Source organism: Danio aesculapii, chromosome 10 (assembly GCF_903798145.1).
Source record: "Danio aesculapii chromosome 10, fDanAes4.1, whole genome shotgun sequence".
Classification (NCBI taxonomy): Eukaryota; Metazoa; Chordata; class Actinopteri; order Cypriniformes; family Danionidae; genus Danio; species Danio aesculapii.
The window spans coordinates 9,598,850-9,615,260 of record NC_079444.1 but is presented as its reverse complement, the minus strand read 5'-3'; the positions used below and the strand labels follow the sequence as shown (position 1 = coordinate 9,615,260).

General features: G+C 34.7%; 1 protein-coding gene across 1 annotated transcript in view; it reads left to right on the top strand.

The window, feature by feature from the left end:
* Window positions 1-4,561: 4,561 nt before the first annotated feature.
* Window positions 4,562-16,411, top strand: part of csgalnact1a (chondroitin sulfate N-acetylgalactosaminyltransferase 1a) — a 68,035-nt gene continuing 56,185 nt past the window's right edge. Inside the window, exon 1 of the mRNA XM_056467068.1 lies at window positions 4,562-4,692. The gene's annotated coding sequence lies outside the window, so the exon portion shown is untranslated. The remainder of the gene's footprint in view (window positions 4,693-16,411) is intronic.

The following is a 16,411-nucleotide window of genomic DNA, read 5'->3' as shown; positions in this document are numbered from 1 at the left end:
ATGGTAAACATAAAGAAAAGGCTTTGAAAAGTCTCAGTGTTTCATTCTTTTATTCCATACAATGAAAGTGGGGTACAATAATATAATTTTCATTCGAACTAAACTGGCTTGTGCTTCTCTCTCCCTTTAAGCTTGCTTGTTACCAAGTTACAACACTAACCAACTGAACCAACCCAACCAAATGCCAAGACTCCCATATCTCACATTTTGTAGTAAAGACACTGACTGGAGATCAAGGAACATAAATTAACCAATTTTGCGGTCGACCTTTGAAACCCTTTACAGCCTTTCAACCATTTTTTCAGCTTCAGTCTGAGTTCTCAGGGATGTGAAAAGCTTTGTGCAGTTGATTTGTGCTTCCTATTGAGCATATAGGTTTGTTGTTTGTTAGTGGTATAAATTAAAGAGTGTGACAAAGCTGCAAATGAAGCAATGTCAACATTGAAAGGGTAAAACCTCTGTATGTATGTCTTTCATTGTTTTCATCGCAAATAGATTTTACAGTATGTAAGAACGCTGATTAAAATTAGCTTAAAATACAGCACTTTAATTTAAGAGAAATGTAATCCAAAATTGTAAAATGTGCTTTTTATATGACATTTACTTAAACATGATTTAAAAAGATAGGTAGACTTTTCTATTTACGGATGAAAATGAATTTGTTACTTTTTCCTTGTCAGCAGGAGGCGCTGTTTAGCTTTTTGAGAAAATGTTTGTGCGATTTTTCTGTTGTACACATTGTTTCCAGTTGAATCAGTGTAGCATTTACAAAAACTAAGGTCATACAAATTTTGCTGCCAACTATTTGCTTTAGAAAAATATAGGCCTATCTAGTGACTAGTCCAAGAAAGCATTGCCATCGCACTACATCCAAACAGGGTAAAACCCAAAATAGTCCTTAACAGCATGGGATGAATAGCTTCAACTGTTCTGTGAACTGGTATGAATGGAGTGCATAAAGACCAGAGTCCCCATCTCAGTGAATCTGTTACTGTGTAGAAATAGTATGTAAAGTAACTAGATGCTTAATTAATTTCATAAATAATAACAGAATAATTTATTAAAGTAATTAAAAAATTACTTTATCACCCAAACAGTGATTTTTGGGACACTAATCAATCTTTTTAAGTCCACATAATGCAAACAGCTTCGTCTCTTAAAGTTAACAGTAAGCTAATGGTAATGCATTGTTTTTAAATTCAACCATATTAAATAACAAAATATTGCTTATGCACAATAATACATCACAGTGCCAGCAAATGTGATGTATATACTTAATTACATGATTATACTGTATTATATAGTTTCAGTGATCGATTACTATTCTAAAGATTTTAGTTTTTTCAAAAACAATATTTTCCATTAATATTCGGGATTTGGAAGCTCATACAAAATTTGCCGCATTTCAAAGTTCAAATATGCTGAACCCCAACCTGTAAATTTGTATGATTTGAAGGCATGTGACCAGTGGAAGATAAATATTTGTCCTCTTAGCTGGATTAAAAGCACACACTGCAAATCTGCAGGTTTAACCTGTTAAACCGCCATATAAACCAAATGATTAAAGAGCCCATATTATGGGTTTTTGAAAATGCCCTTCCATGTAGTGTGTAACACAGCTCTAAGTGAAGTGAAATATCCAGCTAAGGCTTAAATCTGTAAGTGTACAGTGTTTAAAACTATTGATTCGTCTATAAAAGAGTCGACTCATAGTGCTTCAAACGAGTCGCCTTGATAACGAGTCATTAGGTGTTTCGCGATGACGCAGCCACGAAACACAAGCCTCGCCAGTAGTTACGCGCGCAAACCAGGGAGATTTGAAACCTGCGGCCCCGCCCACTAACACAGAAAAAACACTAGACACACACACACAGACGCCGCCGGTCCAATGAAGTCACGCTGTGCTCAGATGGATAATATTGACAGTCTCTACCCAAAGATGAGTTGTTAACCTGGTACAGTACACGCGGTTACTCTTTATATTCTCTTATCACATGTAAGCCACGTTAAAAACGCGACGCGTGCCGCTTTGTTTACGGATTTAACGTTAAAGGCTTTTGTGAGCTCGCGTTCCACTGCCGTTTGTCGTTGCTATGGCGATCGATCGTAAGCTAGGAGACAGGAGACTCGTGTCACGTTCCCTAGTTCTTCTGAGGAGCTTTGTGTGTGTGTGTGTGTGAGAGAGAGAGAGAGAGAGAGAGAGAGAGAGAGAGAGAGAGAGAGAGAGAGAGAGAGAGACTCGCGTCGCTTTCCCTAGTTCTTTTGAGGAGCGTTGTGTGTGTGTGAGAGAGAGAGAGACTCGCGTCGCTTTCCCTAGTTCTTCTGAGGAGCGTTGTGTGTGTGTGTGTGTGTGTGTGTGTGTGTGTGTGTGTGAGAGAGAGAGGGAGAGAGAGAGACTCGCGTCGCTTTCCCTAGTTCTTCTGAGGAGCGTTGTGTGTGTGTGTGAGAGAGAGAGAGAGAGACACTCGCGTCGCTTTCCCTAGTTTTTCTGAGGAGCGTTGTGTGTGTGTGTGTGAGAGAGAGAGAGAGAGAGAGAGAGAGAGAGAGACTCGCGTCGCTTTCCCTAGTTCTTCTGAGGAGGGTTGTGTGTGTGTGTGAAAAAAGCCTTACACTATGAAGCGCGTGTGCACTGTGACTACTTTTATATAGTTGATTACCAGCTGGGCATTTCACTCTGTCTCGTGCTGAAGCCTTGTCCGTGTCGACCAATCGCAGCAGGCTGTCATCGGTCCAATCAGCGCAGATTAGCTTCGCGCTGAGGAGGGGGTTGGGAACAAATGAATCGCTGAACGATTCATATGGGAGTCGTTGGGATAATTAGGTAAAACGAAATGCAGATTATAAGACCATCAAAGTGTTTTATGACCTTGCATGCATATTAGACTGTTGTTGGAGACCCTTACAACCTAAATATGACCCTATTTCATGTATAATATGGGCTCTTTAAGATCATAACATGTGGGGGCTCGTCCGGGATTTGATCCCATTAACTCTTGAACCCCAAATGAAAATCAAAATTTAAGTCTTTACCCCAAGGGGAAGTAGATATCATATTTTTACATTTTGAATTTGTTACAAATAACTATCTTTTTTTTAAAATGTGTATTTTAAAAAAAACATGGGTGAGCAACGTCATATTATGTCTGTTAGTCTAGTGTGTAGTGTTAGTCTAGTAAGTCTAGTGTGACCATGGCTTTAAATGACACAATGAGGGAATCAATCAGTAAGTCAGAAATATAGTATGTCTACTAATTCATAGTATTTGCATACAGAAGTACACAGATGACCCGCTATTTCCACTGAAGTGCACATTCTGTCATTTGACTTCCGATGGGGCAGCAGGAAAAGATTTATGAATGGAAGTGAAGCGGTGCAAATGACAGCTCATGATAATGACTGCATAATGAATGTAGCATGTCTGAATTCCATCAGTGCTACTTATATTTAAACTATATAAAATGTTCTTTTCTAAAGCTAGCAAACTAACTTTTAAATTCAAATGTAGGACAGTACACAATTGCAGATGCACTCTCTGAGAACTTTCTGTTTTTTGCATGGAGTATCTCTTTAAGAGGTGGAAGCATTTTTAAATAAAATAAAAAATGCAGGCAATAAAAGTTCATTGTCTGTTGTTAATGGTGTTGCGATTGTCTTTATGGTCTGATGTTAATAGTATTCTCACACAGAAGTGAATTTCAAACCAAGCAGCTTTCTGTTTGTCAACACAACAATGATGCAGATCTGAGAGGAAACTCCTTTATCCAGGACACAAATGCCCCAAATGTATTTGCATATATAACTTTGTTTTCCACCTATGAAAACTCTCAAACAAACAACAAAACAACAGCAAAGATTCAGCCCCACTCATATTATTTCCTTTGAGACATGTACAGATTGTTTAATTTTCATTGGTAGAGTTTTGCTATAAGAGTGTCATGGTGGCGCAGTGGGTAGGACAATCGCCTCACAGCAAGAAGGTCGCTGGTTCGAGCCCCAGCTGGGTCAGATGGCATTTCTGTGTGGAGTTTGCAGGTTCTCCCCGTGTTCGAGTGGGTTTCCTCCACGTTCTCCGGTTTCCCTGATATAGGTGAATTAAGCTAAATTGCCTGTAGTGTATGTGTGTGAATGAGTGTGTATGGATGTTTCCCAGTGTTGGGTTGCGGCTGCATAAAATGGCTGGATAAGTTGGCGGTTCATTCTGCTGTTGTGACCACAGATTAATAAAGGGACTAAGCTGAAAAGAAAATGAATGTGAAAATGAACATTTGTAGGTTGTTGTTGGCTACTGTCAGCGCTTTTGGCATTAATTGGTTTTATAAACCGCTTCATTTAAAAGACTGCATGGCAATATTTTATTTAGGCTACTAAGAGAGCCAAAGAGGACCAACTGTCGCCCGACGGAACAAATACTGCAAATAAATAAGTTTCTCCTCCCAAAGGAGCGTGCGGGGCGTCAGGAGTGTGTCGGATTCTGCAGGTAACAACGCTCCCTTTATGCGCGCGCTGGAGGCGGAGGCTGATGAGGGGTGGGGTGGACCGGAGGATCCGGTTTCGCCGGGAGAGAAACACGGAGTGGTTCACCGCTTCTCCGCTCACTCTACGCCGCATGCTGATCCAGCACACAACGCGCTGCTCTGGAGGACTGTCTGACCACTGAAACACGCGCTGCATCTCTTCTTCTCCGGCATGATGGTAAGACATTCATCTCATTCATGGCACCAGATGCAGAGTAGAGGCAGAGCTGGTCATCTAGTCATCCTTTTAGTCATGCTTGAATACTGTTATGAGTTGTTATTAAATTGTTAAATATATATAGCTGACACACGAGGAAGTTGTCACAAGGGACGAATTTTAATGATGTAAAAGTTATATGAAAATGTTATTTTCTTTATAAATGGCTTGAATGTTTTCAAACACCTAACTGCTTTCAACTATCTTAAATGATCATTTTTGGGGTTTAAATTTAAAAGGACTTATTGTTATAGCATGTAAACTAAGTGAAATTAAGCATTCAGTCATCATTCAGACAGTTTTTAGCTGTTGCAAAAAATGTCAACTGTAATGAATCAGTCACATGGTGTTTACTCATTTGACATTTAAGTGTAGTCTGCTTAATCTTTCACAGTTTTTTTCTGTTTCATGCATAAATCTGTGATTTATAATTGTTTTAATTAGATGGCTTACCCCATATCGTGCAACAAAATGTTCCTCTACAGTAAGATCAGTAGTGTGTTAAATGAAGTGTTTCTTTCTTTCAGGCCAATAACAGGGGAAATAGCTTTTTGTAGCCAAGTGTGTTACTACAGACTTTCAAATATTACATGCACGCTTGTATAAATAAGTCAGTTTGTAAGAAGGAAGACTTGAACTGATCAAATTATACTTGACTTGATCTGTTGATATGCTTTCAGACATCTCAGGAAGTTACCTACATGAAATACATATGCTGCTGTTCAAAAGTTTGAGCTTCGTAAGATGTTTGAAATGTTTTAGAACGCTCCATTTGTTTGTTGGAAATGCTGTCAAATGACTTGTACATTGAGATTTCACAATAATTACAATATTTAGTATTTTTAGTAATACTTTTAAATGTGCTTTAAATTTAATTGAAAATAAAATGTATTTCTGTGAGTCAAAGCTGAATTTCAGCAGCATTACTCCAGTTTTCAGTGTCACCCAAAGATTTGGTGATTAAGAAGCATGACAATGTTGAAACATTTTGTAATATTATTTAAACGTTTTTTGACGAATAGACTATTAAAAATAAATGTTTACAGATTAATTAAATGTATCCTTTAAAAAATTATTATTATTTTTCATTTAAAAATAAAATAAACTCTCACTGACCTCAAACCTTTGAGTTTGTGTCCACAGGAATTGATTAATAAGTACCTACGCTTAAAAAAGATTAAATAATATTGATTTTATCACACTTCAAAGTACACAGATATTCTTCTTCTACTGTATATCAGGTTTTAACCTTTGATTATATCATTTGGTCTGAAGAAGGAAGTGCAAATTAAAACATCCTTCAAAGCTTCTCAGGAATTCCTGCAGATAAACACCGTTTTACTTTTTAACAGTTGGGCTGTCTGCCAAACTGAATCTGCTTCCTCTGCACTAACAGGATGATGGGTATTGCTCAAAGCATAGGATGCAATACTAGTTAAAGTAGTTATTTTATTCTTTTAATCTTTATTCTGAAAGTGCTGGCTGAATTCAGCTGCTGGCCGTCTAGACCTCAGACTCCTTTCGGACAACAGCAGCTTTAAATCAAACCCCAATTTGAATTTCAGCCCCTACTTGATTTTGCTGTACTTATGAGTTTATAATAGAAATGCCTTATTAAACTAAGGCTCTCTGATTATTTCAACTTTTTTCTAATGCCCACTTTGTTTCATGCACAAACTGAAGTGTATTAATTTGAACAACAATACTTTCCTGTGCTGTCCTGAATTTGGAGCATCTGGAGTGTTTGCAGCAGTCTATAGGCGTTTGTTGTGCATTATGCAGCACTGAAACAAATCAGTGCTAATTCCCTGACAATACATGCAGGCATTTCCAGAGGCTTATCTAAATCTTCTAATCAAAATGGAGAATGAAGCTGGAAGTGTGTGATTTTGGCAATACTAGCACTATCAAAGCATACTAGTAGAAGTAAGTTGCATTTCAGCTGGATGGTTTGTTTTTGCACAGAAGGCTGAACATTTTCACCTAACGTTTTTCTGTATGCAAGATAAATCACCAGATTCTTGCATCCCAGCATTCATTGTCATTTACAATTCACCACAACACCCTGAGTGGTATAGATTGTAGCATATAGTAATCAAGTTAATATTGTGTAGTCCGAGCCAGAAATCATTCCTAAATGACAATAATTCAACTTTGTCTGATAAACAAATATTATCAAAGTGGACATTCCGATTTTGCAGGCACAAGATGTCAACATGACTGATTGACGGTGTACCCAAACGTTGTGGGGACGTTGCCTTTTGTTTGGAAATGGAAATCTGGTTGACATCAGAACCCAACGTCAGGCCAACGTTAATGTCCAATGTCCAACCTAAAATCAACCAAATACCAACGTCTAATGATGTTACAGCTTGACATAGTGTGGATGTTACCACAGGTTGCCATTCCTGTTGAAAAAATATTTGACGTCAATATGACATTGGTTTTGAATGTTGGCTCGGTGTTGGATTTTAGTCACTTACCAACACAACCATCAACCAAATGTCAACGTTATTTGACATCGTTATTGGATGTCAAAATAACGTTGTGCTTAGACTCTGGCTAAACATTAAACTTTGGTAAACTGACATCAAGACCTAAATCTAACCTAATATTTACGTCTTATGATGTTGTGTGCCTGCGGGGTGCAAACTATGTATAGATCAGTTTTAGTTTTGAAACAGCTTCAGTCTTTCAGTTTTTCAGTCACACCATTTTGTTATTTCTGAGTTAAAAAAGCCACTTTTCTACTGCACAGAATGGTATGGTTTGGATTTTGCATTTTGCATTTCACTGCAGTTAAAAATTTTTTTCAGTTTAGTATGTAAGCATGATATAATCAAATGTGCGACACAAATCAACACATAAAACAGCCAATGGATGCTACCGATGGGTTGGTGTCTTGAGCAGTGGCTTATATAATGACTATTTGAATATAGTGGGTTTGGTCAGTGTTTTGTGTCGCAAATCTAGTGACGCTGGTACTGTCATCTCTCTTGTACCAATCAGTGATCAGCAATATGTACACATTAAGTTTTGGTAATTGTATGGCTAGATTGGAACTTCACCCCAAGTGGTACTAATAAAAGTACCAGGTACTAACGGAGCGCAGCGGGAAAGCCCCCAAAAGTGAGCTGTACCGAACCGAACTATCCCATGCAGCGGAAAAATACCAAAAAAGTCAGATTATTACAGTATTATTAGGATTAAAGTTTATCATTAGGATATAAATACTCATGTCCATGATAGCAATAATAATAAAAAAAACCTGATGCTTAAATCTACACCAGTAGGTGGCAACAGGTAATTGTTAAGAATGTATAATGACACTTTTTTTTCTGAACCTGAAATTATGTTATTTCATGTAGTTATCTATTTAGAACCACGACACAATTATGGGCTCTGTTTAAGCAAAATAAAAATGACGTTTGTTATGGTGTGCAATTTTAACTGAACCATTGTGTTTTAACTGATATATCGTGTTTTGTTTGTATTTACGCTCTAAAGTCTAGGGCTGTTTCTCAATTTCAAGAACGCAGAGAACAGACTTACGTTCTTGTGGAGACCGGTCTTGCCAAATTACCTCGAAAGAACGAACTCGGGAGACCACAAGAACAGAGAACGCATCCTGTAAGAAATGAGATGCTGCGTTCTTCCCTGGTTCTTCCTGATGGTCACATGACCTTCATGCGTTTTTAATGGAAAATTATTTAAACATTACAGCATTCATACAACAATTTATTGTTTTTCCCCTTTTCACAATATATACTATGCATAAAAACCTTACAAATATACATTGCACAATACAAATAAAACAGATTTTAATTGGAATTTTAGCTTTTATACTGATTTTATTGGTAATGCTTACTTTCACCATTTCATTTAGAGAAAATTCTGAGACAAATAAGTTATATCTCCGAACTTTAATAATAAATCTATATAAAATGCTGCGCTTCCCACCTGCTGCAAGGACTTCTGGGACTTCCCGAGCGAGTTTTGCGCTCAAGTCTGCATCCATGCGTCCTCAATATCAAGAACACATCAGAGAACTTTCACGCGTCCTCTGTTCTTCTTCAGTTTTGGAACTGAACTTTTTCAGTTGATGATGATGTTACACAAGAACACGAGGGTGCAAGATCGCTGAAGAACGCATATTGAGAAACAGCCTAGGTCTTTAAGTGGTGCCAGGTCCACTTTTTATAAGTCTTTGGGCTTGGGTCATAACTCAGTGAAGTTTATGGTCTTATTAGAGTCAAAAAATGTGGATAGTAATATTTTGAAATCATAACATTTGATTTATTCCGTTTATTATAAGCTTGCAATTATTGGGTGATTTCCTCTAGCAAGATCTGGCAACACAAGTGAGTCAAAGCTTATACCTCTTCTCTGTGATCTCTGAGCACATATAGAAAACATACATTTCTGATCACTAATATATTATTTATTTATTGATTGCTTTGGTTCTGGGGCGATGCGTTGGCACAGTAGTGCTGTCGCCTCACAGCAAGAAGGTTGCTAGGTTGCTAGCTGGGTCAGTTGGTATGTCTGTGTGGAGTTTACAGGTTCTCCCAGTGTTCGAGTGTGTTTCCTCTGGGTCCTCTGGTTTCTCCCACAGTCCAAAGACATGCAGTACAGCTGAACAGGGTAGGCTAAATTGTCCGTAGTGTCTGTCTGTGAATGAGTGTGTATGGATGTTTCCCAGAGATGGGTTGCAGCTGGAAGGGCATCCGCAGCGTAATACATGTGCTGGATAAGTTGCCGGTTCATTCCTCTGTGGTGACCCCAGATTAATAAAGGGACTAAGCCGAAAAGAAAATGAATGAATGAATAGTTTGTTTCTGTACACACTGCATAGATTTATTTTTAATGCAGTTGCCACTACCAGCTTTTTTCTGGAGTTAATTTGGTTGTAGAATGTGGTCATCACTCCAGTTAATTACTGAACTGTGTGTGCACAGATCAGCATTGAGCACTAAAAGGTGAAATGTAAGCTGAATTCAGCTGCAGTGTGTACATGACCAAAGGTGTCTAATGATGTTTTGGACTAGAGCTGCGCAATATATCGCTTCAGCATAGATATCGTGTGTGATCATTCACAATTGTCACATTGCAGGATATATGCAATGTTGAGTTTGTATTTTAATATATCATTTGCATGTGTGTTTGATGCTTGGTATTGTAAAATAATTTTAAAAGCATTCAGGTATAAGAAATTGTACATTTCTTACCTTAAGTACAATTAATTTAATTATTTTTATTTTTATCATTCAATTACTGTACTTAAATAATGTTAGACTCAGGAAACAATAAAACTTTATTTATTTATTTATTTAATTGTATCTTTTTTTCTTGATTGTTTTTATAGATGCACTTCAAATAGTGCAGACAGCAACGAAAATGTGTCGGGGGACCCCAAAAAGTTGAAAGATTGTTCATTAGATTATATGGAGATGCACTCCAACTGCAGAATCATCCTAATCGAGCCAACATTATAAATACTTTCCAAATAGAGATATTAAGTCATCTGGTGAAATTATATTCATTTCACAATATAAATAAAGTAATATCGCAATGTTAGATTTTTCCAATATTGTGCAGCCCTATTTTGGACCCTATAAAGAAATTTTATACAGCCAAAAATATAGTTTTAAAAATGGCCTGGTTTTAATTCAGAACAAAGTCATACAGATATGGAATGACACCAGTGTGAATACATAAGTGAAAGTTAGATATTTTGTGCTTTATAATCTTTTTGTTCTTGGTGTTCAGATCTTTGAGCTCCAGAACCAGTGTGTTGTAGGTTCCTCTCTGGCCTCCAGAAGAAGAATTTGGTGTCGTCTCATGTTAAAAGCAAGCTGTCACTGTTGCTCTGCCATCCTGTAGAGGAGATTGCTATGGTGACTAGGTGTCCTCAACTATGTGATCTCTATGGCAATGAGCGGTCCTGCTGTTTTGGGCTGAAAGAGGCATTTGGTCAATTGAGGCATGCCACAAAGCTTTTATACAGAGGAGAAAATTAAAAATCACGCTGATGCTTTAGACTGCACTGCTCGTAAATATTATTTTTAGCTATTAGTCTATTAATGTGAGCGCCATTGTGTAATTTTGGATTTAGCCCTTATTTGTGCAATATCATGATTAATTAGGCTGTATTTTAACTGCACACTGGATATTGCTCTGTGTTTTAGTTTGCAATATTCTTCAGTAAACTGTTTAAATGGATATAATGTTTGATGTAAAGGGATGGTTCCAAGTTGCCAAGCTGTTCCAGACTCACATGACTACATTTATTTTTGAGTTCTTGTGACCACTTACATGCAGATTTCATTGAGAGCCTTCCCTCTTTTTGCCTGGATTACCCAGTTGGTGAATGAGTGCTACCTCATGAACACATTTCAAAGCCAACAACAAGAAAATGAATGAAAAGGATGCAGGTGGAACTAAAGTTTCAGTCATAATCTGTGTTTTGGTACAACACAGAAAATATGAATACCTCTGAATTCACCAAAAGGAGCATTTACACTTGTTCACGCCTATAGTGTTCTTTTGGTCCAGATCAATAAATAAAAAAAAAATAAAAATAAATAAATAAATAAATAAAACATGTAGTAGCTATATTAGTGGTTCATACTATCAGCTTGATCTCTTTCAACATCTTTTGATGTCGAAATGTTTAAAAAAGTGACTTATACTAACATTTTTAGGATATAGTATAGTATAGATTTTTAGATTTTTTTTACAGTAAAAATACTAATTTCTATATATACTTATACAAAACATTGATGTGCAAAATTTATATTCGTATTATCATAATATATGTGCTTGTTGTGAGTATATTTATCATTTTTCTTTCATAAATGAACAGAAAACACATTTAAAAAAATTTCTAAAGCAGGAAATTTCTTATAAAAGGACAAAACTTGATCAATCAAACTTGATTGAGGGCTGTGGACTGAAGTTAAATTTACCAAACTGTATTACATTAAATTTGCTCATTTGTTTTCTTATTATTTAAAAAATAAGTTGCTTTAAAACATATTAAATGATTATGCAGTATAATTTTAAAAGTTTTATAATCAACTTATTATAGTAAAAACATACACAAACTTATTTATAACACAATGGAGCTCAATACTGAATACACTAGTCAAGCTGCTCCTGTCTTTGCCTTGATTTCCTTGATGTCTTGTACATTGTCTTCTATCTGTCAAGTGACAGTGTTTACATTTTAAAAGTCTGATTCATATGAAACATTTAATTTTAGTTCGATTTTTTTGGAGCTCCTCAATTAAACAAAGAAACAAACGGGTATAGATTAAATTTGAAATGACAATCTCTTTTGAAGGCATTTGCCCCAACCAACTTCCCATCATTCTCCCTCTTTTTTTTAGACAGGAAATGCCCTACTTTAAACACATCTGATCTAACGATACAAAACAAAAAGACATTTTTTTATGACATATTTTGCATTTTGCAACTACCGAATATCTTAAGCAATACTGTCTGCTGGGTTAACATGATTTTATGATAGGATTTTTATTAGATATTATCAGTTGCTGTTGGATTTTGTAACATCAAGTCTTGTTGGTGGCTCAAGCCTTTTTAAACTCTGTTTACACCACTAGTGTCCATTTGTGATTGAATTAGTAACAACATATTGCAATATCAGGTGCATTAGTTTTTAATTTAGTCAGTGCTGCTAGCAAACAATGAATCAAGAAAGATGATAAAATTACAAATTATATTATTGCATTCAATGGGCGATGCCATGCATAGTAGGTGCATAGTAGGGCTGTGCAATATGGTGATATAAATAGTATGTCCAAAATAAAAAGTCTATAGTTTCATATTATGCTCTATCTTTATATTGTGGGGTCAATATTACACAACATTACAGTGGTGCAGACAAAAACATGCATGATTGCGTCGTGAGAAAGTTGTGATCATGAAAGTACAATGTTTATATTTAGCATTTTATTTACAAAAAAAAAAAAATAATAAAAAAAAATAAAATATATGTATGTATATATATATATATATATATATATATATATATATATATATATATATATATATATATATATATATATATATATATATATATTTTTTTTTTTTTTTTTTTTTTTTTGGACCTGTAAAACATTTGTTTTTGAAAAGTATTTCATATTTAGTTAATATTAATTTTATATTTCTACATTTGTAATCAAACATTTGTCCTAAACCTCTAAATAACGTAAGGAATATGATCACATGATTTTGAATCTATACTTTAAAATTTAAAAATTAAATAGACCTTTCCATATGGTCTATATATAAACTAATAATTGACTGAATTTACAGAAATGGTACTTTACTGTGATTATATATGGTTATCTGAATATGAGATTACTCATTACTCACTTATATTTTGATATGCAGAAAAAATGCAGTTGTGTGCTTTGTATACTGTAAATTTCAGATCTAATGGCATCTAGACGCTTATAGTGTTGGGCTGGATTGATCTGTCCTCTGGCTGAATCAAGAATCACCACACTGTTTTACACTATTTTTGTAAATTATACTGTATTTAATTGTAATATGAACTGTATTTTACAGTAGGACAGTTATACAGTATGTCACTGTATTTTAAAGTTGCACTGATTTGCAGTGTGCAGTATATATATATATATATATATATATATATATATATATATATTTATATATATATATATATATATATATACAATTCTGTAAATACATATACAGCAAGATAAATGGTGCTGTATATGCAAAAACAGTACTTTTGCTTAGCTATACCTGCGAACTGCTGCTGGTAAGTTACTGTAGATTTCACAGGACATTTTTAACAGTGCTTGATGGACTAATGGGCAGATTTTTCTGTTCCTGCAGCTCCGCTCAAGAGCACATTTGTGCTTTATCAAGATTTCAGGGTTGAGAACATTTTCATGAAAAAGTGGCCTTCAATTGTGGCTCAAAGTGTGTGGCTACGTGGTAAACCACAATCTGTCAGCGCTAGTTCTAGACCCATTCAAGTACTTGTTTTTGCATCGCATTCTTCCATACACACAATCAAATCTGCAGTTCGAACAAATTGGTGATTATGTCAATGGAAATGCATCATACGCTGTGTTAAAATGCTTGTGGCTTGTTTGGAAGAGAGTTCTGAATAAAAAATTGTCTTTCCAAGGCAGCGTGGATTGAAGACAAGTGTCCTCTAATTTTCCTCTTCTTTGAGAGCTTTGAGGGCGTATTGTTCATTTCTTTTTCTGTGTTCTTTTTTTCTTTTTTGGCAGAGGTTGACACAGTAAATATGAAGTGGCTTGAAGTAAGAGGCAGCTGGGTGTTGGAAACCCTGTTTTGGAGGGGACACAAATTTTTTGGGGTCCTAATTTGAGGCTGTGGTGTGTTTTCAAAGTGCTTACAGAAGGCGTATGAATGGTGGTTGTGTATGAAGGGGCGTGTTTAGGGGGAGGATTGTGTTTAAGTCAATTTTAAATCAAAGTCAGTGAATTCCTAACTCAAATCCTTGTTCAAACTGTGCATAATTCAGTAATAACTTGCTTCTCCTCTGGAATTACTTTTCCACTGACGTCACAAACTCCTTCGTCTCCACCTACCTGTCAAATATCCTCTGTGTGTTTCCACCCTGGGCTTTTCTTTCTTTCTTTCTTTCTTTCTTTCTTTCTTTCTTTCTTTCTTTCTTTCTTTCTTTCTTTCTTTCTTTCTTTCTATATACATATATACATATATATATATATATATATATATATATATATATATATATATATATATATATATATATATATATATATATATAATGAATATGATTTTTAAATGTTTTAAAATCAGCTTTTTCTGCTCACCAAGGCTGCATTTGTTTCACAAAAAATACAGTAAAAATTGTGAAATATTATTGCACTATAAAATGATTGTTCAACACTAATTTATTACAGTGATTTTAAAGATGAATTTTCAGCTTCATTACTCCAGTCTTCAGAGTCACTCTAATCACTCTAATATTCTTTTATATTCTTTTATAAATCACTCTAATATTCTTTTTATTATTGTTATTACTATTAATAATAATATTAATATTATTAATGGTAATTGTAATAAAAGCAATAATGACTGGAGTAATAATTTCATTTGAAACTACTTACAACAAGTAAATAAATATTTAATAAAAAAGTATTTAACAATTTTTTTTTTTTACATTTAATAAATACCTCCTTGATGAATTGATAATGAATTGATGATTGATATCAGACATACAGTGAAAATTTCCTTGCTCTGTTCATTTGGGAGATATTTAAAAAAGAAAAAGAAAATTCAAAGGGGCGCTAATAATTGTGACTTCAACTGTTTATATATATATATATATATATATATATATATATATATATATATATATATATATATATATATATATATATATATGTATATATATGTATATGTGTATATATATATATATATATATATATATATATATATATATATATATATATATATATATATATATATATATATATATATATATATGTATATATGTATATATATATATATATATATATATATATATATATATATAGATATATAAATACTGATAAGCATATTATTACCAATAAGTAGGCCTACACAGAATTTGCGCATGCTGAATTCTGCAGATTTCCGCATATTTTTAGCCCATTGATGAGTTTATTTATTTACTTGTGTAAATGTTTGTAAATTTATATTATTCATTTTTTTAAATTAATTACAGTAACATTATTGACTAATATGAAAATGTTCATATGATTTATTCACAATACAGTTTATAAAGTAATATTTTTTGTCTTTTAGAAACTTGGTTTGTTTACCAAATAAAGTGGGTCTAATTGGGTTTACACTCCCCAAATCATTACGAGTAAATCCACAGATTTTCAACAAAATTCTCAGCAGAAATAGCAAAAAATGTCCGCAGATTCAGTCGGGCCCTACTAATAAGTGATTCATGAGTGAACCAAAATATGGCAAAAATTTATTTTTTTTGCACAAAAATTCATTGACTGAAATATTTTTATCTAAAATTGCAAATTTAAAAAAAATAAATAAATTCAGAGTATTGTATAAAATATAAAGGATGTTCAAGATCATAACATTGCCACTTGGTAGTCAATACATTTTTAAAAAAAATGTAAGTAAATAAAATGAGAAGAAACCCATCACTGGGAAACACCCATATATTGTCATTCACACACATACACTGCGGACATTTTTAGCTTACCCAATTCACCTAGCGCATGTCTTTGAACTGTTGGGGAAACCGGAGCACACCCACGCGAACACGAGGAGAACATGCAAACTCCACACAGAAATGCCAACTGACCCAGCCGAGGCTCGAACCAGCGAACTTCTTGCTGTGAGGCGATCATGCTACCCAATGCACCACCGTGCAGCCCACTGAACACTATCTCAAATGTTGATTGATTTGTTCTGGAATGCTGAAGTCTGTCATTAAAATGATTTAGATAACCTCCAACAACTGTTTCATGAAATTCCCAATCATCTGCATTCGCATGCTGGTTAACATGATTTGTTTTTGCATGTACATCCTATTTGCAAAAAAAGCTACCGTGGATTCTGTTGCACCATCTTCCATGTAATTTGCAGCAGTTTCCCAGCATCTTATTTTCTCAATCAC